Raw genomic sequence first — 26,992 nt, forward strand, 5'->3', positions numbered from 1 at the left:
GAGGATCATGAGGTCAGGAGATTGAGACCATCCTGGCTAACACGGTGAAACCCGTCTCTACTAAAAATACACACACAAAAAAATAGCCAGGCATGGTGGTGGGCACCTGTAGTCCCAGCTACTTGGGAGGCTGAGGCAGGAGAATGGCGTGAACCCAGGAGGTGGAGCTTGCAGTGAGCCGAGATCATGCCACTGCACTCCAGCCTGGGCAACAGAGCGAGACTCCATCTCAAAATAAATAAATAAATAAATAAATAAAATAAAATAGAAAAAGAAAATGCTCTGGAATTTGTTAGTGGTGGTGATTTAACAATGTTGGGAATATACTGAAACTACTGAATTGTACACTGTTTTAAAAGAGTGAATTTTATATAACGTGAATCACATCTCAAAAACTCAAATAGAGTAAGATAAAGAGTGTTAAAATATAATCTATTAAAAAGTAAAACAGGTACATTTCTGTGAACTCTTCTGCCATGGCGCAGAAGCTGTTAGGCTAATTCATGATTTTTACCTTGGTTAGTCAGATATGGAAAGGTTTGAAAATACTTCTATCTGATTTTCTCACAGCACTGGGTCTTCTGTAGCTGACTGAATGGAAGGAGGCTTTGATAGAAAGAATAATACTCCAGCCTCAGACTTAGCTGCTTCTTGTCTCTCCAGTGCCTGGCCCCGTGGCCCTTGACAAGCCGCACCTCATGATGTGACTCATTTCTCTTTTGAGTCTGCTTGTCCCATCCTTCATCCCTGGAGGTGTGCTAAGAACTAGATACACAAAATAACTGCATGGCATTTTACAAATCTGAATGCTTTAGAAACACAAGCTAAGAATCCTTCTTTCTTTTAATTGACTTTAATGGGACAAGCAGACCTAATCCCTAATGTCTTTCTAAATTCAGAAGTAATTATTAGTGAGAGGTTAACTCTAATGTAAATGTTACTCTTTAGTGGATGGGCATAAACAACAATAATAAACTTTTCTTTTGAATTGCATGGATTAAAATTCTGGCTAAATATTATGCAACTGAAATGAGAGCTGAGACAATGAATAGTTCCTTCAGAGGAAAAATATAATTATTGCCAAGAATTGATGGTATTTTTCTATGACCAGCTCCAATACATCAATCAGGAGGCCAATGTACTACAATCAAAATTTAATGACAGGCAAGTCCATAAAAAATGGTGACTTTGAGGCCGGGCGCGGTGGCTCAAGCCTGTAATCCCAGCACTTTGGGAGGCCGAGGCGGGTGGATCACGAGGTCAGGAGATCGAGACTATCCTGGCTAACATGGTGAAACCCCGTCTCTACTAAAAATACAAAAAAACTAGCCGGGCGTGGTGGCGGGCGCCTGTAGTCTCAGCTACTTGGGAGGCTGAGGCGGGAGAATGGCGTGAACCCGGGAGGCGGAGCTTGCAGTGAGCCGAGATCAGGCCACTGCACTCCAGCCTGGGGAGCACAGCGAGACTCCGTCTCAAAAAAAAAAAAAAAAAAAAAAATGGTGACTTTGTGGATCACGGTGATGCTCTCAAATTAATGCATTCTTAGTTTTAGTCTCTCCCCTCCCAGTCCATTCCAGTCCTAATCTCTCCAGGTATGAGTGATCACTCCCTCATTTAATTCCCTTTGTATATGTTTTTATTGAACCGAAGACACTTTATTTCACCTATTTATGATAATTTTTGTTCCTTAGTACTAAATGTAAGCCCTTTGGAAAACAGAGGCTGTGTCTTTTCCATCTTTGACTCCGAAGAATTCTATATAGTAACGGGAACATAGTAGATATTTAATAAATGCATTAATGAATGAATTCACAAATGGAAATTGTTGGCAAAGTTTTATATGAGCACAGGATAGCAACAGCCAGAAGGACGTTCTGGAATTGGTTCCCAGAACTGTTGCTGTCATTGCAGGTTTGAAATCCTCAGGGAAATACTGCAGCTCACCCCAGAGAAACTTGCAAAAATACGCTTGAAAATGGGAAACATATTAGAAGCAGAGGTTCTTAGTGGCAAAGAATTTAAGCAAGCTAACAATGCCACAACTCTGGTCCACACCAGCCACATGCCTTTGCACCTGCTGTCCTCCCCACCTTTCTACTTAAGTGGGCAACAGCTCCCCTGCTCCTTATCCCACTTTCTGGCTTCATTTTTCTCCATAACAATTATCACTATGTATTCTAATGATTTTTTAAATTTATTATTACCTGTCTCCCTCCTACCTCAACAGAATCTACACTCTGATTTGATATAGTCTGGTTTTCTCTGCTCTATACACAGTGCTAGAAATATTCATTGGACATAGTAGCTTCTCAATAAATAATGGATGGAAGAAAGGGAAAGGGGGTAGAAGGGAGGAGGGAAAGAAGATGGAATGGAAAAAGAATGAAAGGAAAGAAAGGGAAGATCAATCTAAGAAATATCTAAAGGACTTGAAAGCTTTTTACAATGTTTAATATATTCAGGTAAGCTTCTGGTTCACAGATTTAATTGTTTGTTTGCCTTACAAATATTGTAAAAAATTAAAAATCTGGACACTTCTCATAAAAATTGATTCTCCCAATCAACGCTGGTTAAACTAGGTCTAGCTCTCATTCCTCATTGGTCATGTAGACATTAGTGGCAGCTTTAGTAGGGACATAGGTCAGAGTGACCTAACTTGCCAGATAATCTTAAACCACAAATGGAAATTGGGATCATTCCTGGACTTTCTGACTTGCCAGGAGAATCTTATTATGGATATGTAACACAGGAAGTCCTCAGAATAATTTAATTTCTATGGAAACTCATATTCCCAAGGGGGTGAACTTCTAATGAGAAGAGAATCCTCAGATCCTTAAATCCTGGTTCATCTAAACTAGACATCCCTGGAACTTACCTGCAAGGGACAATTGTGGCTGGACAAAGTTTTTCCTGATCCCGCTTCCCCAGGTACTGTCCGTAGAGCACCCTGAATCCTGCAGCTCTTGAAAGGCTCTTGAGCGTACAGATGGTAGAACATGTCCACCACTGGAGTGATAGAATCACAAAGCCTATGTGCTCTAACATGTTCTTTAAATGGGATTCCACCGTTTGTCCCCCCACACCTGATTCATTCAGCAAATACTTATTGAGCATCTAGTAAGTGGCAGGCCCTGTTCTGGGCACTGTGTATTCAGTGTTGAAGGAGTCAACAGGATCCCTGTCCTTACAGACCTTACAAAATCATTAGGGAACACTGGAAGCACAGGAGGTATTACAGGCAGCAGAGGACTTAACTTAGTCTGGTCTCTGAAACTGCAGATTTAAAGTTCAAAGTGTAGAAAATATGCAAGCATACTAAGCTTTCTCCTGAACTTGGGGACATGTTTGGGATGAACTATAGAGAAATAGATGTAGTTCTTTAACTTACTCTTATAACATAGGTGTATAAACTTCCTTTAGCATCATTAACATCCTTCGAAATGTTTAGATGTAACTATCCAAAGGCCATCTTGCCTCCTCACTTTATAAGGCAGTGAGTAGTTGCATTTACTCTTCTACATAAACTCAATCAATATGAAGGCTTTTTTCAACCTACCCATTCATACTACTACTTACACTAGTAAATCTACCATTACTTCTGATGATTATGGGTGTTTTTCTATAAAGTAGATTTTCTATTTTATGGTGTATAGTGTATTTTTTGACTGTGGCAAAATATACATTACATAAAATACACTATTTTAACTATTTTTAAGTGTACAGTTTAGTGGCTTTAAGTACACTTGCATTGTTGTGCAACCAGCACCATCAGCCATCTCCAGAACTTTTTCATGATCCCAAACTGTACCCGTTAAATAATACTTCCCCATGCCCCTTCCTCCAATCCCTGGTAACTACCATACTACTTCCTGTCTCTCTAAACTGGATGACTCTAGGTACCTCATTTAAGTGGAATCCTACAAATTTGGTCCTATTGTGTCTGGCTTATTTCACTTAGCATAATGTCCTCGAGGTTCAGCCATGTTGTAGCATTTGTCAGAATTTTCTTCCTCTTGAAGGCTGAAGAGCATTCCATTGTATGTAGATACCACAATTTGTTTATCCATTCATCCACTGATAGACACTTGAGTTGCTTCCACATTTTTGCTATTGTGAATAATGCTGCCATGAACACGGGTGGGTACAAATATGATTGTTTTGTTTATGTGGTGCTTTTACTTTGCAAAGTGTTTTTGTTTCTATAATATCATAAACCCTCTGAGACAGATTAGTTAGTATTTTCCTCTTGTGGCAAATAAGAAATTCAAATTTTAAAAAGTGAAATCACTTGTCAATTTAGGGACAGTTTCTGACTCTTAGCCTGGAGTATCTTTTTCTCAACATACCTTTCACTTTTCATCCCAATGATCCTTCACCAGCTGAAGATACCAGGGACTGTCATATTGCAAAATATATATTTGGTCTTTGTCCCCCTTTCCTGGAAACAACTCCTAAAATTCTTAGAATCTTCGAAGTGATGTCTTTTAGTATACTAAGCCCATGGCTAGCAGCTCCTAAGTAGTTTCAGGATGGGGGCTGGTCGCCAGAAAGACTAAGGCATGATTAGAGAGAGGACTGGGACTTTGACTTCCACTCCCCAATCTCTGGGAAGAGGAGAGGTGCTTGAGGTTAAATTGATTACCAGTGGGCAGTGATTTCATCAATCTGCCTACATAATGAAGCTGCCATTACAACGCACAGAGGACAGGGTTTGGAGAGCCTGCTGATAGCTGAGCACGTGGAGTTTCCTGGAGGGTGGCCAGCCCAGGGAGCACATGGCAGCTTTCTGCCCCTTACCTCATATCCCTATGCATCTGTTCATCTGCGTCCTTTTGTAATGTCCTTTGTAATAAACTGGTGAAAGCATTTCCCTGAGTTCTGTGATCCACTGTAGCAAATTAATGTAACACAAAAAGGTGGGTATGTGAACTCCAATTTATAGCCTGTTGGTCAGAAGCACACGCCACAACCTGTTTTGTTTTGTTTTGTTTTTCTAAATAGAGTCTTGCTCTGTTGCCCAGGCTGGAGTGCAGTGGCACCATCTCGGCTCACTGCAAGCTCCGCCTCCCGGGTTCAAGCAACTCTCCTGCCTCAGCTTCCTGAGTAGCTGGGACTACAGGCATACACCATCACACCCGGCTAATTTTTGTATTTTTAGTAGAGATGGAGTTTCACCATGTTGGCCAGGATGGTCTTGATCTCCTGACCTTGTGATCTACCCGCCTTGGCCTCCCAAAGTGCTGGGATTACAGGTGTGAGCCACCGTGCCCAGCCAACCTGGGACTTTTGATTGGCATTGGAAGTCAGAGCAGTTGTGGGCCTGAGCCCCAAACCTATGGGACCTAACACTGTCTCCAGACAGATAGCACCAGAACTGAATTGAGTTCAAAGACACCCAGCTGCTATCTGCTACAGAATTGCTTGCTCGCTTGCTTGCTTGGTGCGTGGGGAAAACCCATGCTAAATGAAGTCAGTAGGTTCCTATTTTGGGGGGAAAACTATGTTTTAAAATTTATCTTTCGGGCATCAGTTGCAGCTGTTTTTCCTCCAAGAAAATGACATTCTGAGCTAAGCCAGACTGTCTCTCCCTTACCTCTGAACTATGCCATTTATGAGAAAATTCAAACTTTGTCTAATGCTACAAGCTGGGAAACTACGTCTACAACCAAAATAAGAGATTTAAATCTTGATTACTCATGTGCTTAATCATACCTGATATGTTTCACATGCTATTCTTTGATAACAGTCTTCATTAAATTGCAGAGATGCCAATGCCATGTTTGAATAGAGAGTTTGAAAAGTTGAGAGGTTCTTAGAGAAACATTGAGGGAGGAGAGAAAAGGCCAGGTAGGCAGGTGTGGCCAGGCCAGCTACGCTCTGCTCACGAGGGCCTTCCCAACAACACCCCCAGCCCAAGCAGAACCATGGTTTTTATTTTTACTGATTTGTACTTGTGCGGGTTTTCTTAGCTGAATTCATGTTTTGTTATGTCAATAACAGTAAGTGAGATTGTTTTTCTGAAATAGTGCTGTTACCTGTGCTAGTTCTCATAGTTTTTCACTATTTAAAAAGATATTTCTATCAGTTAAAACTTCTCTAAATGTTAACATTTCTCCAATTGTTAAAACCTCTCTAACTACAATAATTCCATGTCAGTAGGAAAGTTGCCAAATCTTACGTTTTTTTCTGACTTACTTGCTTTTGACCTTCCCTTGTTGGTACTGATCAGGTGTAGACCATTGGTGAAGTACAGTTGTTTCCTTTGATCGTAACATTTGGCAGTGGTTCTCTCTGTACTGTCAGGGAGGTAGGACACTAAGTAACTATTTGATTTGTGCTGTGGTTTGTTTGTTTGTTTTTCAAGAGAAAAGATCTTGCTCTGTTGCCCAGGCTGGAGTGAAGTGGTGCAATTATAGCTCACTGCAGACTTGAACTCCTGGGCTCAAGTCATCCTCCCACCTCAGTCTCCTGAGTAGCTGGAAATAGAGGTGAGAGCCACCATGTCTGGCTACATTCTTTATTTTATTTTCTGTAGAGACAAAGTCTCACTATTTTGCACAGGCTGGTCTTGAACTCCTAGCCTCAAGTGATCCTCTTGCCTTGGCCTCCCAATGTACTGGGATTATAGGTGTGAACCATTGTGCCTGGCCTGTGCTGTTAGATTCCTAATGGCTTCACTTTCTAGGTAGGGTTGTCAAATATAGCAAAGAAAAATAATAGGACATACATATAAAGTTAAATTTCAGATAAACAACAAATAACTTTTTGTAAATAGATTCCATGTGACATTTGGAGCATACTTATACTGAAATATTATTTGTTATTTATCTGGAAATTCACATTTAATTGGGTGGCTTATATTGTATCTGGCAACACTATTCCTTAGATTTCTTCCATGAACGTTACTCAAAGAATAGGATCTCATAGTGTCATCAACAAATGCCACTTATGATAGGGGCTGAACTTGGTGATATGGAATGACCTAAACTGGAGGATAAACTGTAATGTCAGGAATACAGAACAAGAGATAATGAGGATTTGCCTCTCACTGTGGTTCTCCTTTGGAAGCAAAGGCAGGCATCAGTAGTTTACCGTCCCAGGTGGTTAACCTGAAATGCAGGATTTGTGAGACCAGCCAACAGAAGAGGAAGTAAGAAAGCAAGTCTAGATCTGACACATACTCAATTTTGTTAGTCCTAAAAACTGTAGTGCATGTAGGTACTCTACAAGTATGAGTCCGTTCTCACGCTGCTATAAAGAGCTGCCCAAAACTGGGTAATTAAGAAAAGAGATTTAACTGACTCACAGTTCTGCAGGGCTGGGCAGGCCTCAGGAAACTTACAATCATGGCGGAAGGCACCTCTTCACAGGGTGGCAAGAGAGCGAATGAGTGCCTGCTGGGGAAATGCCACGCGCTTATAAAACCATCAGATCTCGTGAGAACTCACTGATTATCAAGAGAACAGCATGGGAGAAACCGCCTCCATGATCGAATTACCTCCACCTGGTCCTGCCCTTGACACATGGGGATTGTTACAATTCAAGGTGAGATTTGGGTGGGGATGCAGCCAAACCATATCAACTGGGTAGTATACATTTGTGTGTATCTATGTATGGAGGGGCAAGGGAGAAGGAGAGGAAGAACCACCAATATGATCTCCTGGCAAAAAAGAAAATTATGATTATATTCTAATATACATATAGGTTCACAAATATGTCATCATTAAAGTAATTTATTTCAGCCGGGTGCGGTGGCTCATGCCTGTAATCCCAGCACTCTGGGAGGCTGAGGTGGGTAGATCACGAGGTCAGGAGATCAAGACCATCCTGACTAACACGGTGAAACCCCATCTCTACTAAAAAATACAAAAAATCAGCCGGGCATGGTGGCAGGCGCCTGTAGTCCCAGCTACTCAGGAGGCTGAGGCAGGAGAATGGCATGAACCTGCAAGGCGGAACTTGCAATGAGCTGAGATCATGCCACTGCACTCCAGCCTGGGGGACACAGCGAGACTCCGTCTCAAAAAAAAAAAAAAAAAAAAGTTCTTTATTTCTTGCCCAACCACAAACTATCTATTTGGCTTTCCCAATCAGTTTAGAGTCATTACACTTTTGTTAATGTGATTGTATACAGACAATTTACAGGTTGTATAAAAATGAAGTAAAAATTTGCTTCGTTTTGAAAATGCTGTAATGGAAGGACCACCGGAAAGGAGGCCCAAACAGCCTTGTTGGAGGCCCAGGTGAAGTGTGTGCCTGGTGAAGGTGCAAGTTACGTCTGATTTTCTCTGTGACTCTCCACAAATCAAACACCTGCGCGTTAACTTCATGTTCTGCCGTTTTCATGCCATGGTCACAAGCCAGTCTAGTTCTATGGGAAGAAAACCTCCCTCTCTTTATCAGACTGCAGGCGACAAAGAAAAATCTGTGGGAGCAGGCAGTACACCATGCTCTGTACCCCCTCTCTATTTGCCATGAGATAAAAGGTCACACAAGGTTAAAAAGAATTTTTAAAGCTGACACTCATTAATTTGAAAGCTGTAACAACCCCATTGGTCAAATAGGTAAGGAGACATACAGTTTTCCCAAGGACGAAATATAAAAAGCTAATGAATACCCTCTCCCCCCCAAAATTTGGTTTCAATAATGCAGGTAAACAATAATGCAAGTTAAAATGAGACACTGTTTTCTCTATAAACTTAGTAAAGTCTTGAGAACATATACAATTCAGTGTTGGTGAGAGTGAGGTCAGGTATTTATCCCCATTCACTGCTAACAGTAGTTTGAATTGATGCAGCCTTTCCAGAAAATTTTCTAGTATCAAACAGTATTACTTTCTCTTGTTTTTGGGAGATAGGGTCTCATTCTGTCAACCAGGCTGGAGTGTAGTGTGCAGTGGTGAGAATATGGCTCACTGCAACCTCAACCTCCTGGGCTCAAGTGATCCTCCTACCTCGGCCTCCCAAAGTGCTGGGATTACAGGCTTGAGCCACCGTGCCTGGCCAACCATATTCTTTCAATGACAGAAATCTTAAAACTATTTTAAATTTTAAAGATACCTTAAAAGATCCAAGATACTTTATGGACAAAAAATAATATCAGCATTTTGAAAAATAAAAATTCTGCAAGAAAGTGAAATGTTTAGCTGCTAGGGTATAGTTTATTACATTTTGTACATGAAAAAGTTGAAATAGTAATAGTATGCAACCAATAAAAACAATGTTTATGATGAATTTTTAAAATATGAGGAAATGCCTTTGTCATATATTTAGCTAATAAGGAGTAGTGCAAATTATATTTCGTTTGGGATCAATTATGTTAAAATAGTAGAAGAAGAATTACAAAGACATACAAACAGAGGTCATCTAATAAGGGAATATGACTACAAGGGAATTTTACTTGTGTTTTATTGTTTTCTACATTGCCCAAGTGTTCTGTGACAGAAAAAAATAGACTCTGAGTGGTCAGGTGGATAGCAGAGCAGGAGGGAGCAAGTCAGAAAGGCGCTCTCAGATCGACTTTGGACACTCTCAGAGTTTGGAGTTTCTCCAACAGGAAAACAAGAAACTCCGGGTTCCAAACACCTCTTAATGAGTTCAGCTTCTGTCTTACTTGCCTGAACCTGAAGCTGTGGCACCGTTCCTCCGACACTTTCCGTAATGACCAGTTCTGCCCTCAGAGGCTGGCAACTTCCAACGGGAAGGGAAGCGTCCAAATGCTTCCTCTGCGGGGAGGAAGGAAGGCAAGCCGGGTTGTACAAACGGGAGGGTATTCATTTCTGCTTTGTCTTAGTCCTATCAGAGATAAAACAGAATTTTCCTAGATCCAAGTAACCACGAATGCAAGAATCCTAGATCCAAGAAACCACCACCAGTTTCTACTCAGGATCTGAGGGGGAAAACGTAGGAATGCTGAAGAGATACTCATTTCTCAACTCGCATTTCCACTCCATCCAGCGAACCTGCTCGGGGAGGCTCTTTTCACTCTTTCCATTTCTTTTTTCTGCTCCACTATCACATACAACACTACACCAAATAAGGATTTAGTAGCAGACGCACTTACTTTGTTTTTACAATTGTTGTTGAGTTTCTGGTGTCACAACTTGACAGAATACATTGGCAGCAGGGGTTCTGCATCAATAGTACTTTTCACTTGAGGCTTTTCTCTGTGAAAACTGACAGAACTGTGTTGTCTTTGGGCTTGGTGAAAACTCCTTTTAACGCATTCACAGTTTGCTGCATGTGATGAAATTTAGCAATGCTCTTTCTCACCTTGAAGAAATCTCACGGATTTCAATTTCACTCTTGGCTTCATTTCTTGTTCTTGTTGAAATTCACACAAGTCAGTTGCCTGCTTTGAACTTCAGTTACCAAACTTAAAAAAAACTATTGACTCTTTTATTTATTTATTTATTTATCTATCTGTTTTTTGAGATGGAGTTTCGCTCTGTTACCCAGGCTGGAGTGCAGTGGCACGATCTCGGCTCACTGCAACCTCCACCTCCCGGGTTCACGCCATTCTCCTGCTTCAGCCTCCTGAGTAGCTGGGACTACAGGTGCCTGCCACCACGTCCAGCTAATTTTTTTGTATTTTTAGTAGAGACGGGCTTTCACCGTGTTAGCCAGGATGGTCTTGATCCCCTGACTTCGTGATCCGCCCGCCTCAGCCTCCCAAAGTGCTGGGATTACAGGTGTGAGCCACCGCGCCTGGCCAAAAACTATTGACTCTTTTACTTACGTTGCTCATCCTGACGGAAAAGATAAAATAAGATCGTCTGTGAGAAACGTTTTGTAAACTGTGTTGCAAACGTCACAATGATGAGAACGAATGAGGGACACAGGAAGTGGAGACCCTGTTACTGTGGAGAACATTTCAGGGTCAGGGGCCTATCAAGGAAGCATCCAACAACAGAATCCAGATTCCTTAAAGGTAAAGTCCTGCTTCTTATTTAAGGGAATTTCTTGATCATGTTTTATCTAATGCTCCCTTGTTGAGTGGTGACTGAACTTGGAGAAAACGAGAATCCCTTGATGTTTTATGCAATTTGTACAATACATTTTCAAAGGAGTGGCTCTGTGGCATTTTTCATATTCTGAAGGAGCATACAATTTAAAAAACCCAAATAAGCTTTTGACCAAATGCAGCAAGACAAGCAGGAGGCTGTCTGCATGAGGACAGAACATAAGAAAAAACAATACAGAAATATTTAATCTTGTTATAGTCAAGAATTAATGGTTACTCTTGTACCTTTAATTAAGAAGTAAGACCATGTAAGTTATCTCTTTTGACGAGCAGCTAAATGACAGCAATATTTTCTTTCACAAGCTCCCTTCTCCTGCCTGTTGCTTTGTGCTGGTTAGTTTTGATGGAAAGACAATGCCTAATGGGATTATTTCAGACAATGGAGGAATTACTAACAAGGATAATTTCTTCTCTTATAGGAGAACATGCATCTTTATTTTGACTTTCCTATTTTTCTTCCAATAATGAGGTGAACTAATGCTGTTTAATCAACTGAAAGCTTTCTGGCTTTCAGAGGCAGCCATTCAGAAAAGGCTGATCTTAAATGAGAGGAGAGGGAAGCATTAAGCTAAAAATAAAATGGACTCCAAGCTCTGACTGTCTCCCGGGGTCTCCTCGGCGCCATAATTTTTGGTTAATGAGAGTCTCAAGGGGGAAGGTCCTAAGTCAATGTCATTCAGTGGGCTCAGTGTAAATTCTTGGGCTGCACATGTCAGTAGAATCCATGCTTGACCACAGGGACCTGGAATGAACCAAGGCACAAAATGACCTCTGACTTGTCCCTAAAGAAAGAGAAGCTGCTGCTAACATGAGACTAGGCCATGTGGTAAGGTCTACACGTTCCTTTGACCCCAGCCTTCTTACAGAATCTCTGGGAATGCTGTGACATGCTTCCTAATCTACAAATGGAGGAAAATTTCCAGATCACCTCCATGGATCTCAGGAGAAATAGCCAACATTTCTCTGAATTCATTTTGCATTGCTGTTTTAATGTTACTAATACATTGATTAGAACTTATCATATAAAATTACATTTATAGCCTAGAAATGAATTTTTTTTTTTTTTTTTTTTTTTTTTTTTGAGACAGAGTCTCGCTCTGTTGCCCAGGCTGGAGTGCAGTGGCGTGATCTCGGCTTGCTGCAAGCTCCGCCTCCCGGGTTCACGCCATTCTCCTGCCTCAGCCTCCGGAATAGGTGGAACTACAGGCAAGTGCCACCACACCAGGCTAATTTTTTTTGTATTTTTAGTAGAGATGGGGTTTCACCGTGTTAGCCAGGATGGTCTCGATCTCCTGACCTCATGATCTGCCCACCTCAGCCTCCGAAAGTGCTGGGATTACAGGCGTGAGCCACTGCACCCAGCCTATTTATTTATTTTTGGAGACAGAGTCACGCTCTGTCACTCAGGCTGTGGGATGCAGTGGCATGATCTCGGCTCACTGCAACCTCCGCCTCCCTGGTTCAAGTGATTCTACTGCCTCAGCCTCCCAAGTAGCTGGGATTACAGGCACCTACCACCACACCCGGCTAATTTTTTGTATTTTTAGTAGAGACAGGGTTTCACCATGTTGGCCAGGCTGGTCTCAAACCGCTCACCTCATGTGATCCACCTGACTCGGCCTCCCAAACTGCTGGGATTACAGGCATGAGCTACCACGCCCGGCCTAAAATGTATTATTAACCACATATATTTAAAAAGTGGATGGATGAATAGATGGATAAAGTTTAGGTCCCAAACTCTGGGACAAATGCTGTGAAGACAATTTACTTCCATTAACCACAAATAACCCAAGAATGTTCACCAAACATGTAGACTGAATAGATGTTTCCCTTATATATAACTTAGCACTTTTTAAAATGTAGTATTAACCACATGTATTTTCCTGTCTGACCACATTGCTCATTCTTGCCATTTCTGTTACCTCCTTTTAAGAAGCTTCTGAAAGATATGATGATAAGTTCAGACAACAGCGATTATATGAATAGGAGAGTTTGACTATGGAAATGTTATTGAGGGACAAGCAGCATTATCTTGAGAATCTCAAGCTTTACCCTCCATGGTAGGGATGTTGCTGTACCTGTTGGAAGAGAATAGAATGCCTGTGTGGTTTTTATCTCTTTGTTGGAATAGTATACCTATATGGTTTTTATCTGTTTTTTTTTTTTCAGAAAAATGTTCAAAAATATCTACTTTGCTCTCTCAGAACTCATGTACTCATTTTACTTTAAATTTACGTTCATTTTCTAGTTCATATAGATGCATATGTAGGCAATTAAGCAAGTAGTTTTAGGTACATTTGTGTGCATGTGTGAATGTGTCCATTTATCTTCTCAACCATTGCATCTCTTCACTTCTAAGACACCATCCTCTGTGAGATGCACCATTAGATAATGTATCACTAAGAAAGAAAAGTAACACTGTCAATTAAACTATCACTTGCTATCAGTTGTAAAATGCATCCCAATTTCAGAGATGTAAAAATGTGAAAAGATCCTGAATATTCTTCATTGGTAACAGTGTTTTTCATGTGGTCTATTACAAAAACATCCCTTTTAATGGATGCTGAAGAGTCATATTAAATGAGGGTTAGCCTAAAGCTGCCTCCTTACATATTTTAAGTTCAGCCTAAAGGTTCCTTTGTACATCATGATCCATAACATGTGAAGGTATAAACAGACGCAGGCCATAGCCTTGTGCCAGTCACTGAGTTTTGGCCAATCAAATGTAGCCAACTGTTTGAACCCTGTTCAAATAAGGCAGACACTGAGCTGTAAACAATCCGGTTGTTTCTGTCCCTCACTTCCATTTTCTTTACATCACTTTCCTTTTTCTGTCCGTAGATTTTCTTCCACCAGATGGCTGCGCTGGAGTCTCTGAGCCTACTCTGGCTCAAGAGGCTCCCCAATTCGGGGATCATTCATTGCTCAATTAAACTCTTCTAAATTTAATTCAGCTGAAGTTTTTCTTTTATCAGTTGTTGAACTGGAACACTTTGCACGTACCTAATTGTTTCAAATATCTATTAAAAAATGGCAAATATCTATTAAAAATGGACGCCTAGGAAAAATTGAACTGCTAAAACCTGGGCCTTTTATTAGACATACAAACTTGAATATTTATATAAATGAAATGATGATGTCTTAGTTTCACTTCACCAGCAACCTAGTGGTGGACATTGTGGGAGAATATGGGTGAGGGTGGCTATGAGTTGACAATTGGTCAAGCTGGATTGCAAGCACATGGGTGCTTATGATAGTATTCACTTAAAATTCCAAGAAAAGAAGAGTTTCTGTCTGTGTAGCAGTGACAGAACAGGAACAGGATTGTGCTCCCATGTGCCCAAGAGGTAATCTCTATGCCCAAGGTAGTAGATTACAGATGGAGACTAAAGAGAACGTGTTTCCTGGAACCGTGAGTGAGGAGACGAGTGAAATATGACACTCACCACTAGTCCTTCACTTAATTGTGTTGAAGCTGACTGGGTCGTACCTTTTGTTACAGGGATGGTTGGCTAGTCCTCATAATTGCATCTAGCCCTGAAGATCATGTGCTACTTTATATTGGTGTTTGCTTGGCTTCAGGGAGTGAAGAAAGCTGGCATAGAGGCCAACTAAAAACAGCAACAATAGCAATTAAAATTTGCATTGAATTGTTGAGCTGCTGTGCTAAGTAGTTTACCACATATTGTTTTACTTAATTGTCTTAACAACCCTGAGAGGTGATACTATTATTACCTCTATTTTTACCCGTGCGGAAACAGAGAGAGAAAAGTTAAATGCATTTCCCAAAACTGGCAAGTGTCAGGTCCCGGATCACAATCTAAACTTGTGCTCTAAGTCACAGCCATGTATTGCCTTATTTTCTGTTGCACCAGGATACGAGCAATGGAAATCACATCCTGCTGAGAATGGCTTGCAGAATAGGACTAAAGACTCAGCCTTCAGCCTATAATCAGTGGGAGCAGATGGGTGTAAAGGAACACAGACACAGGAAATTACCCTCATAGAAACAAATAAAAAGGGAATGCAGAAACCTCTACTAAGCAGATAAATGTAGTCCTGTCCAGGACAGACAGAAGAGGCAACTCCTCTGATTTTCATTCCCTCCTGAGTCTTTAAACCTTATCTGAGTATGCTCATGCTTTCTGCAGCCTCTCGTGCCTGGGTTCATTGGTGTGTAGCACACCATCTCCTGGAATGCCAGTGGTCTTTCTGGACTTCCACCGCTTGCTCCCCTCCATCTGGAATCTTACCCATGCTCACTAACTGCTATGATAAGAAGACGATGTTCTTCTTCTTATATTCTTGTATGTCTCTCGAGAGCCCTATCCGTCCAAACATACTTCATTACAAAATCTAATCATTATTCTTAATACTTGTGCAGATTTGAAGATTGTTCCTGCCCTGGCAGGCCAACTACTACCACCTTCTCCATATTTACCCACAAATGTCTGAGTAACATTTAAATAAACAGAACTTTTGGAGTGGGGAGTGTTTAGAATCACCATCTGGATTGGCTGATCATTTGGGCTGCAGGATCCTGAGGGTAGCTCAAGGATTACATATGTATTCAAAAGCAAGGAAAGCCACATGGGGATGGGACTATGATACAGGCTATGGTTTGCACAGGGCTTGGCATGTAGTATGCCAAGTATCTTATATTCCTCCTCTGTGTTTCTAATAATGTCACTAAAGATCACATTGAACTTCAGTGGGGCATTTTGTAAATCCTTCATGGTATCATTGCAGATGAGATTAAGAATATGGGCTGAACTAATGCAACTAGGCAGATTAATAACTCATTGAACAAACATAATTGGAGAATGTCAACAAAGATCACATTGCATTTTTTTGTCTATAACATATGGAATTTACTATCAACTAAAATCCTAAAGTCTTATTTCACAAGTACAAGTTCTTCCAGTGAGTGTGCACTTATGATTATGATCCAAAATAAATAATCTTATGTTTGTCACTGTTACTTAGGTCTAGGTAGCTTGAGCTCATTATTCCAACCTGTTAAGATCTGTTTTTGTTCTGATGCTGTCATCACATAAGTGCATTCTTCCTTTTGGCTTTACATTTAGAAACTTACTAAACATGCATTTATCCAAGACACTGATAGAAATGCTTATCAGGACAGGACCAAGAACAACGTTTTTAATAAGTCACCAGACATCCCCTCACCCGAGTTGCTTATAAGCACCCTCTACGTATGTTCATTCAGCCAATTATTAATCTGCCTAATTGCATTAGCTAGGCCCATATTTCTTCATCTTGTCTCCCATGATACCATGAAGGATTTACAAAAATGCCACACTGAAGTTCAAGTGTATTTGTCTGTTGCATTTCCTTGAACTATTGTTCCCATTAATTTGTCCAAATTCAATTTGCCTAAAAGCAATCTGACAAAAAGCAATTTGGTTAAAAAGATATTTTTTTCAAAACAACGGTCTAGTTAAAATGGAATAATGCTGATAGGTATTTTTTCAAAATTGCTCTGAGTTGCCACCCATTTTGCACCTTATATATTTTTATGCATATATTGCTTTTCCTCAATAGTTTGATTTTTTAATTTCTAATTATTTTCTAGCTGATTATTCCTGTTAGGCATTGCTTATAATGTAGAATAACTGAAACAATCTAACTGTTCAGCAATTCATTAAAAGAATGCAAATGTCCAACAGTTGATGGATTGCTCTAAAATTATGACAGTTTCCAATTACCATATGGTAGTTAAAAGACAATATGTAGTCATAGGGAAAGCATATGGAAGCCTACCATGCACTAATGTGTAGTTATTGGCTAGCCCCTCTTGAATAGGATTATGTTTAACATTGGTTTTCTGGTTTGCATTCATTATTTTCCAGTAAAATACATATGTTATTTTAAATTCCTAAAATAGGATGGTCGTGGTCACACCTGTAATCCCAGCACTGAGAGGCTGAGGCAGGAGGAACAGTTGAGGTCAGGAGTTCAAGACCAGCCTGGGCAACATAGCATGACCGCCTGTCTACAAAAAATACAAAAATTAGCTGGGCATGGTGGTGGATACTTTTATTCCCAGCTACTTTGGAGGCTGAGGCAAGAGGATCACTTGAGTCTAGGAATTTCAGGTTACAGTGGGCTATGACTGGGCCACTGCTCTTCAGCCTGGGAAACAGAGCAAGACCCTGTCTCTAAATAAATAAATACAATTAAATTTAATAAATGAATTAAAAGCCTAAAATAGTACGTGTCACAATCATAGTTTGTTGTTCAACCATCCTATCAATTTCAAATAATTTGCTCCTATTATTAAATCCTTAGTTGTCCCTTTTACACTGTTGGTGGGAGTATAAATTAGTTCAAGCACTGTGGAAGACAGTGTGGCAATTCCTCAAGGATCTAGAACTAGAAATGCCATTTGGCCTGGCAATCCCATTACTGGGTATATACCCAAAGGATTATAAATCATTCTACCATAAAGACACATGCACACGTATGTTTATTGCAGCACTGTTCACAATAGCAAAGACTTGGAACCAACCCAAATGCCCGTCAATGATAAGACTGGATAAAGAAAATGTGGCACATATACCATGAAATACTATGCAGCCATAAAAAAGAACGAGTTCATGTCCTTTACAGGGACATGCATACAGCTAGAAACCAACATTCTCAGCAAACTAACACAGGAACAGAAAACCAAACACCACATGTTCTCACTCATAAGTGGGAGTTGAACAATGAGAACACATGGACACAGGGAAGGGAACATCACACATTGTGGCCTGTCATGGGGTGGGGGCAAGGGGAGGCATAGCATGAGGAGAAATACCTAATGCATGTGGGGCTTAAAACCTAGATAATGGGTTGATAGGTGCAGCAAACCGCCATGGCACATGTATACCTATGTGAAAAACCTGCACATTCTGCACATGTATCCCAGAACTTAAAATAAATAAAATAAATAACCAAATAAAATTTTAAAAACCTTAACTTATCCTCTAAGCAATTCCTTAGTTGTTCAGACTTTTCCCAATACAAAGTAATTACGTGAAGATGAATTCATTACACATAATGACAAAAATAAAGGTTCTGAAAACTATGAAACAACATTTAAAGATACTTACAGTGTTATAAAGCTGTCCCATGTTTGATCACCCATACTTGAATATATAATGATGGGAAATAATTATTTGCAACCAATTTATCACATTGACCAATTTGCTTTGATGAAATTAATTTTGACTAAATAACAGGCTATCCATCTACAGGTTAGTAACATAAGAACAAAACAATATGACTATATGGATTATTTCCTTTTTAGTGAATCTGTTCTGAATTCTAGGATCCATTAGCATCTCTTTTGGATGTCTCACAAGCCATTCCTCTAATAATCTATTTTAGAATATTGCCAATTTAAGACAATTTAAGCGTATGCATAAGTTCCTCTTAGAGCAATTCAAAGACCCCAGTGGGGGACAGCCTCCTACTTGAACTAAGTGCTGACACATGAAGCTAGGACGCTATCCATGCATTTTATTCCAAGTGTTTCGTGCTGATTGATTCTCAAGGAAATGGCTTGACTTCTCCATCCTCTGGCATTTCTACAGAATCAATTCAAGAATATTACATGTGTTTAATATTCTTATGTTCTTATTTTCTTACTCCATCCTTAGAGATTTCCCAATGTTATTTCCCTTTGACCCATTTTACTATTATTTAAAAATCAATGTGATTCCACGGCTATGAGTACTGCTTGGCTGTGCTTATGACCTACATTTGTGACCATCTGAGAGGCAGGTGCCTAAGAGTTGCAAAAAGCTCCTAGAAATTGCCAATAAATTCTTTGTGAGTCCTCTAAGTGTTGACGCCAGGCGTATAGGCAATAAGTTAACACTTTACATGATTTTGCCTAGTATACCACATTAGATAAGACAGAATATATACATTAGTTTTTGTCTTGTCTATAGATGAATGAAGTCAGAATTTTTAACTATCTCTCTTTTTTTTTTTTCTTTGAGACAGAGTCTCACTCTGTCACCAGGCTGGAGTGCAGTGGTGCAATCTCAGCTCACTGCAACCTCCACCTCCCTGGTTCAAGAGATTCTCCTGCCTCAGCCTCCCAAGTAGCTGGGACTACAGGGACGCACCACTACGCCCAGCTAACTTTTGTATTTTTAGTAGAGTCGGGGTTTCGCCACATTAGCCAGGATGGTCTCCATCTCCTGACCTCATGACCTGCCTGCCTCGGCCTCCCAAAGTCCTGGAATTACAAGCATGAGCCACTGAGTCAGGCCCAGAATTATTAACTCCTTTACTCTTTTTTTTTTTTTTCTGAGACAGAGTCTTGCTCTGTCTCCCAGGCTGGAGTGCAGTGGTGCCATCTCAGCTCACGGCAACCTCCACCTCCCGGGTTCAAGCAGTTCTCCTGCCTCAGCCTCCCGAGTAGCTGGAATTACAGGCATGCACCACCATGCCCAGCTAAATTTTTTGTTTTTAGTAGAGATAGGGTTTCACCATGTTGATCAGGCTGGTCTCAAACTCCTGACCTCAGGTGATTTGCCCACGTCGGCTTCCCAGAGTGCTAGGATTACAGGTGTGAGCCACTGTGCCAGACCAGAATTACTCTTTTACCTCACTGTCTTAGGGTTTGTTTAAAATAAAATGGTCTAATTTCATCTCTTCGTGTTTGTTCATGTAGAGTTGCATTCCCACCCAGTCTTAGTGAAAATTTCTACAATGAAATATTCTTCAAATGGGACATGAAATCATAATAGTTAATTTCAGCTATTTCTTCAGCCAGCCTTTCATTCATTCAATAAAAAGTGAAAAGTAAAACTAATAAAAACAAAGGAAACTATTAGCTCTACAGACAAATGACATATTCTTTAAATGTGAGCTCTGTAATGGTGTGGTTTCATCAGGATTTGGTTCTTAGCATAGACCAATGAATAGGAATAACTCTTAGCATAGACCAATGAATAGGAATAGCAGTAAGACCAATGAAGAGGAGTAATCTTATTCCTCGAGTTTATAATTCCAGAGCCTTTGTCTACCTTTTGGGGACTGTCCCCAAAGCATTCCTCTGCTAAGAAATCAGGGTCTGAGTGCAGCCATGAGGGAAAGGCCCCAGACTGTCAAAGATGAAAACCACCAGAACCTGAGTGAATCTTTCAATGAAGGAAGTGTCACCTTTAGTAAAAGAAACAGAGAAATCTTGAAATTTTTGTCTGGCAATTTTTTTCTACATTGACACAAGTAACATATTTTAGTTTCCCCCCTATTATTCCTTTTCATTTTATTAAAACAAGAAAAGAAATTGCTGAGAATGGCTCTGATGTCATGTCTGGTTAATGAAACTAACACATTGCCCAAGTATTTATCCTCACATACATTGTATTTTGGATTGCAGATGTGCAGAAATGTTGTCAAGTTAAAAAGAACTCTTTCAGTAAGGCGATGGCACACTGGAATGCTAATCCAAGCCCACTGCTATACCTCACGCCTACATCCTGGGTGTCCTGGCTGCATGAAGTAAACAGCGCTAGCTTCCCTTCCTTAGGAACCTTCACCTTTTGGCTAGAGCCGTTTTTAAAATGTGTGCCAAGATTAGCAAGAAACAGAGTGACAGGAGAAAGAGAAAAATCCTCAAGAGAGCCACTCTCAGTTCCAGAGACCCTGGAACAGTGCTTATGGCATTCCCGTTGGGGAAATTTTCTTCCTTCCAGGACAAAGGTAGCTTCAACATTCTAATCCTTACAGTGAATGAGTACCTACCCTAATCTGTGCGCAGCTAATCAGTCATGTGGTTCAAAGCGTAAAGCCATGAGAATACCTAAAGTCAGGTGAGGCCACTTAGTTCTGGAAAGGAAAATGTCTGGAGGAGAGAATTTTCAGGCCAGGACTGCACTACTGCTGCACCCTCAGATTTTAGGTAGGATGTCCTTTGGGGTTCACCTCAGTATGTGGGTAGGAGGGAGCCTGTGTCATGGGAATATGCCCTGGGGACTTACATGGAAGTATAAGCCCCTATCAAGGATGAGAAAGGATATGGGGCAAGAATACGATTTGCTTTTCATGGAGGGAAGTATGGATGCAGATTGGTGCTCTCTGTGAAAAGGGTACAGTAAGGGTTTGGAGATCTCAGGGGAAGTAACAATTAACTTAGTCCCTGTATATCTGATAAAAGCAAAGGAGGAGAGTAGGAACGTGTGGGCAAAGATTTAAGAAAATAGATGCAGTTTGATTATCATCTACATCTTCTCTTTTAAGTTCTCTAGGGCACAGAAAGAAGATTCTACATCTTATTTTCCCCAGTGAGAGAGAAATATTATACAGTGATGCCCTCTTAGAAACAGGTCAATGAGCTAGCTAAAAGCATTGAGTATTCCACCTTTGGAGGCCGATCAAACTTGAACAAAAACATTAGAAGGTCCTGTACATTTCTACTGGAAGACTGGATTTTGTTAACAACATTAGACAAATAATTGCCTTCTATATTGTTGAACTTGTTCTACCTCCTTTTATGTCTGATAAATCCCTGGCTCCTAGTCTGTACTATAATTACTTTCAGCTTTCCAATTTAATTTGCCACAATCACAGGAAACTGGCCTGTACACACTAACACCTGATCCCAACAGATTTTTCACATCTTACAGAGCAGTGCCAATAGAGTTGCAGCAGCGGAGTTTAATCCCCTCCCATGCCTAAGCAAGCACCAAGCGACATTCAGGATAAAGACCTGCAGATCTGGACTAACATTTGGTTACAATTGCACTGGTGTTTTCTCTCTATGGGATTGGACCTGCACCCAGACCCACTTTCAACTGGCAAGGATGATTTGATCCCATTTGTAAGCATACTGATTTACAGAGAGCAGAGAGAAACCCCAGTCTATTCTGGACACTTCCACACATGTGTAAAAGTACAACATATCTATATGACTGTTTCCTTATGGAAGACTTTTTATTTTTAAACAGTGGTGAGTTTTTTCCTTTTAAGTCAGAGCTGTGCGTGCACGTTTGACAGTGAGCTGTTATTCCTAAAGGCAGGAGGTTAGGCAGCATGCTACAGTTTCATATTAAACAACAAAGAGGTTTAAGGAGCGACCTCAAATTACACTCACAGTTTCAAAGTTCAAGAATTGTGGCTGAGCACTCCTTACCTTACAGTTTCGGATCCAAAGAGGTCTTTAAGTTTAAAGCAGTACATCAAATGTGCAGGATTTATTTTCTTGCATGAAAGTCTCATCTGTCATAGCACCCCACTCCCCGGGAGGAGCCCAGCCTCCTCTTCCCGAACACCAATGAGGAAACCAGCAGAGCACATGGGGGAAGTGGCTTCCCTGAAAGCCTGTCAGAGTCTGCACATGCTCTCTGCGACAGAGGTGCCAAATTAACCTTGGCATGAGGCTCACAATGCACCTCATTGTGAGGTCCTGGGCACCTCTTAGGGGAAGAAAAAGATTATAAAATGTCCAAGCCAGTTGAAAGTTTTCACGCTTTTGCTGAGATGTGCCTCTTATTAATTAAAAATAAAAGAGACAATTTTTTTCCGTTAATTAGCTTCCTGAGGTACGAGTAAGATTATGAACAGCCCACCAACATATTGAGATAAGAGGGAAGGCTATCTTTTGGAATTCTACTACTGTTTCAGGCTAGTGAGAAGAAATAATTCATAAAGCTTCATCTCATCACCTAGAAAAGTGCCTAAGCTGACAGGAGGTTTTATTGGAATGAAGTTCATGATTATCAGTGTACAATGTAAAATAATGTTTGGTAACCATGCTCCACCAGGACCAAGGGTGAAATGAAAATCTACTGCATCTATCTTATAAAATCAATCTGTGATTTTGACATAACATTTCGAGTGGTATTTCCAGTTACTATCGAGGTAACTCAAAGTCATTGTGAGGAGGAAGTCCACACCTTCCTACGGACACAGACATAAATGACCAGGGAAACATCTGCCTGTTGCTTTGTCACCTGTGTGTTTACCCACCGATTACAATGTGACACAGAAAAGGGGTATTGGGTAGGAAAAAATATATAACCAAGTCAAAATCATTAAACCTCTTAAGAGCAAAACGTTAAGACTTAAGTCCTGATTACTGTTTGCATAGAGCTTGATGCTGTTCATTCTACCCTCCTTGCCGGGACGAGAGCCTGAAGCAGTTCACCATGGTGAGCAGTTAGTCACAGATGTGAAGAAGAGAGGAAGACAGCACCTGGAAGTAAAGGTGCTGCAAAGAGACCTGTGTTTGTTCAAGATCCGGTTTTGGTTGTACAAGTAATAAACTCTCAGCCCAGGGAGCTCTTAGTGTATTTCTGGGTCTCAGTCAGTTTCTTTCCTTTTTTTTTTTTTTTCTGAGATGGAGTCTCACTCTGTTGCCCAGGCTGGAGTGCAGTGGCGCAATCAAGACTCACTGCAACCTCTGCCTCCCGGGTTCAAGCAATTCTCCTGCCTCGGTCTCCCGAGTAGCTGGGATTACAGGCGGAGGCCACCATGCCCGGCTAATTTTTTGTGTTTTAAGTAGAGATGGGGTTTCACCGTGTTGCCCATGCTGGTCTTGAACTCCTGAGCTCAGGCAAGATGGGGTTTCACCGTGTTGCCCATGCTGGTCTTGAACTCCTGAGCTCAGGCAATCCACCCTCCTTGACCTCCCAAAGTGCTAGGATTATAGGCGTGAGGCACCACGCCCAGCCCTGGGTCTCAGTTGTTTTTTCTGTCGAGTGAGGGAATTGAACTAATTTAGGGATGGCAAATTGATTACCTACAAGGGCTCGGAGTGCAGAGTGCAGTTCGCTGGGTGGGTGCTAAGGGGAGATGGAGACCATATGCTCGCGTGTCCGAGCATGGCTGTCACTCTGTGATGGCAGATTTGCAGTTGGAATGGGGGTTGCATTATGTCCCATCCTCTGTTGTTTTAGAAGCTAGAATTTCAGATTTTTATGTGAAATCTCCTAGATTTTATACGTGGGTAACTCACTCAAAATATTTGAAAACATTGTGAATGCCAAATGAAATCTATCTGCCCATCAAATTTGTCCTGCTGGCCATCATTTTTTGACTTTTGGACTATATTATTTTGAGTTTCGTCCTAGTGGAAAATAATCCTAGGAGATTAGTCTCTAAAAGAAACGGTCTCAAGCCTGTAGTCCCAGCACTTTGGGAGGTCGAGGCAGGCAGATCACTTGAGGTCAGGAGTTTGAGAGCAGCCTGGCCAACATGGTGAAACCCCCATCTCTACTAAAAATTTTAAAAAATTAGCTGGTGTGATGGTGTGCACCTGTAATCCCAGCTACTCGGAGACTGAGGCATGAGAATCGCTTGAGCCGGGGAGGCAGAGGTTCCAGTGAGCTGAGATTGTGCCACTCCACTCCAGCCGGGGTGGCAGAGCAAGACTCTCAAAAAAAGAAACTGTCTTTTGCGATGCTAAGAGGCCAAGGTAGGACTTCATGAAGAAGCTGTACCCAATACTTTTGTAGTGAAATTGAGGACCCTCGTTTCTCTTCTTCATGGTGATGACCTTATGACTGATGACCTCATGTGGAAGGGATGGTATGAAACCCATGGCATCATTAACATTCTAAAATATGATAAATGAAAAAAAGGCATGAGAAAGGCCCACTGGGGAGAAAAGGAAATACTGTTTCAGTCATAGGAAAACTACTCCAGTGCTGCTACCTTATCTCAAGACAACCATCGAAAGTAAGAGCAGAAGGTACAACAGGGCTATGATAAGGAGCTGCATTCGGGAACTGAGGGGAAGGAAGGTTTATTGACTTGCTCAATACAGGAGAGACGTCCCAGCAGGGGTGGAGATCTATGCAAAACAAGGCAACTACATGAGTCTCTTCTACGTCAAAATGCAAAACTAAAATTAGAAAAACTGTGGTTTGAACAGTCTGACTAGTGCAATTCTTCCTGAGCCACTGCATGAGCTTCGGCTGGGCGGGAAATCCCATGTTGTGAGTGGGGGATTCACCCTTACTGAGTTAACAGAGTGCTGACTCACCGAGAACCCAGGCCAGAGACCTGCAAACAATGCTCAATCAATATTTGCCCTGGCCGGTGAACCCAGCAGAAGCTGTGCACAGAAGCCCAGAGCATGGTAGGCCTGGCCTCGGATCTCTCACAACGTGGCTTCAATCTGAATCTTTCATGCAGGAAATTTCCCTTAGCCTCTCACACTACCTTTCTCACAGAGTACCCTTTATTTCTTATTTTGCTCTATCTTACTATAATATTTCAACTGCATTTTGATTTCTTATCTACTTGTCTGTCTACCTCACTAAACTGTAAATTGCTTCAGGTATTCTGAAATTCTCTCTGTCTCTCATTTATTTCTAGCACAGTCCGTGCTTGGCACTTGTAAAGAACTTAGGAAATGTAGGTTGGATAAATTAGTAAATAGTCAGAAAGCTAATAACTGAGAGAGGTACAATGTCCATTATATATGGAGTAAATTAGTGTGTTCATAAGGCTAGCTTCTGGGAAAAAATTAGATTTAGATATAGTGCTTTTTCCTATGAGGATTATGTTTTCTCAAAGGCATAGTTAATTTTTTTCAATTTTATGCTATTGTGGATTTTTAGTTTGTAAGTGCTCACCATAACTTTCCTCATTGCAATATTTACTAACCTTGCTCCCCACTGCAATATTTACTGACCATGCCACAATCTGAGCTATCGAGGCATTCTTATTTATGTTTCCTATGGCCATCTGTGGGGATGTTTTGGTCAATAATTAGCATACAGCTGAGAGTTAACATAAATTGGCCCCCTTCACATCTCATGTTGCTCTCCCAAGTGCAACAGAGGGAGTGAAGGGAATCCGTTTAGCTGTGAACAGTTACATGGCAACCCATGACCACAGCAGCACACACTGCTGGGAAGGCTTTGGGAGCCCCAAAACAAGAGTGGGTAGAAATCACTAGAGACAGCCACCACCACAAATTTTTAAATGAAATTTAAAAATAAAAATAAGATATCTACTGAATTACATTTATTTCAAACACAAAATTCTATAACTACTTGAGAAATTGGCGAATACAGGGAAATAAAGAAATGAAGGCAAAGCAGTGCAGATGATTGTTTCTGTTATCCATTGGTGAATCGTAAACTAGCCCAAATTTTGTAGCTTAAAACATCTGTTTTATTATCTCAGCAGTTCTTTAGGTGGATTGGGCCCACGTGAATGATCCTCCTGCTCCATGTACTGTCTACTAACATTGTAGGCAGCTGGGGACTGATGCGCTGGAACGTTCAAGAAGGTTCACTGGCATGTCCTTGCCTTGGCAGGGATGGCAGGAAAATGGGCTCAACTGGGCTCAGCTGGGATACTGAGACAACTAGGCCTCTCTTTCTCTTTCTGTGGCTCTCTTTCTCTTAAGGTCTCTCCCTCTCCTCCTCCCTTTCCCTGTCACTCTCCCTCTTCATATGGCCTGTCTGTCATAATAGTCAGACTTCTCACATGGCAGATCAAGTTTCCCCAAAGTACTAAACAAATTGCCAGATCATCTTGAGGCTTAGGTCTGGAATTGTCACATCACTTCTGCCACTTTCTGTTGGTTAAAGTGGTCACAAGGCTATCCCAGATTCAAGGTGGAAGGGGACTACTCAGTATGGGAGGTGTGGGGCATTGGGGCCATTTTTGGGGAAGAGCTAATCCAGCAGTGTTCTCATCATCACAATGTTGCCATTCAGCCATCTCACCATCTCCTTTGTTGAGAAAGAACAGATGTTGCAGTTGTTCTTTTTTACTCTTCAATGGGTAATGTGTGGTGACTTATTTTATTCTGTTGTCTATTTTGATTTCTTTTTGGTATATGGATGGGAATTGTAAAAAAAATGCCTCCTACATTAGAAAGTCTAAGAGACAGGCTTAAAAAAATGGGCCATCTGGAGGGGGGTGGCGCCAACATGGCCGAATAGGAACAGCTCCAGTCTGCAGCTCCCAGAGTGAAGGATGCAGAAGATGG

At 41.1% G+C, this 26,992-nt stretch overlaps 1 protein-coding gene across 1 annotated transcript in view; it reads right to left on the minus strand.

The window, feature by feature from the left end:
• Positions 1 to 22,332, minus strand: part of STARD13 (StAR related lipid transfer domain containing 13) — a 553,154-nt gene extending 530,822 nt beyond the window's left edge. Inside the window, exons 1-3 of the mRNA XM_025364225.1 lie at positions 22,175 to 22,332; positions 9,617 to 9,888; positions 7,043 to 7,109 (exon numbers count right to left, since the gene is read on the minus strand). The gene's annotated coding sequence lies outside the window, so the exon portion shown is untranslated. The remainder of the gene's footprint in view (positions 1 to 7,042; positions 7,110 to 9,616; positions 9,889 to 22,174) is intronic.
• Positions 22,333 to 26,992: the final 4,660 nt, after the last annotated feature.

Source organism: Theropithecus gelada, chromosome 17 (genome assembly GCF_003255815.1).
Source record: "Theropithecus gelada isolate Dixy chromosome 17, Tgel_1.0, whole genome shotgun sequence".
Taxonomy (NCBI): Eukaryota; Metazoa; Chordata; class Mammalia; order Primates; family Cercopithecidae; genus Theropithecus; species Theropithecus gelada.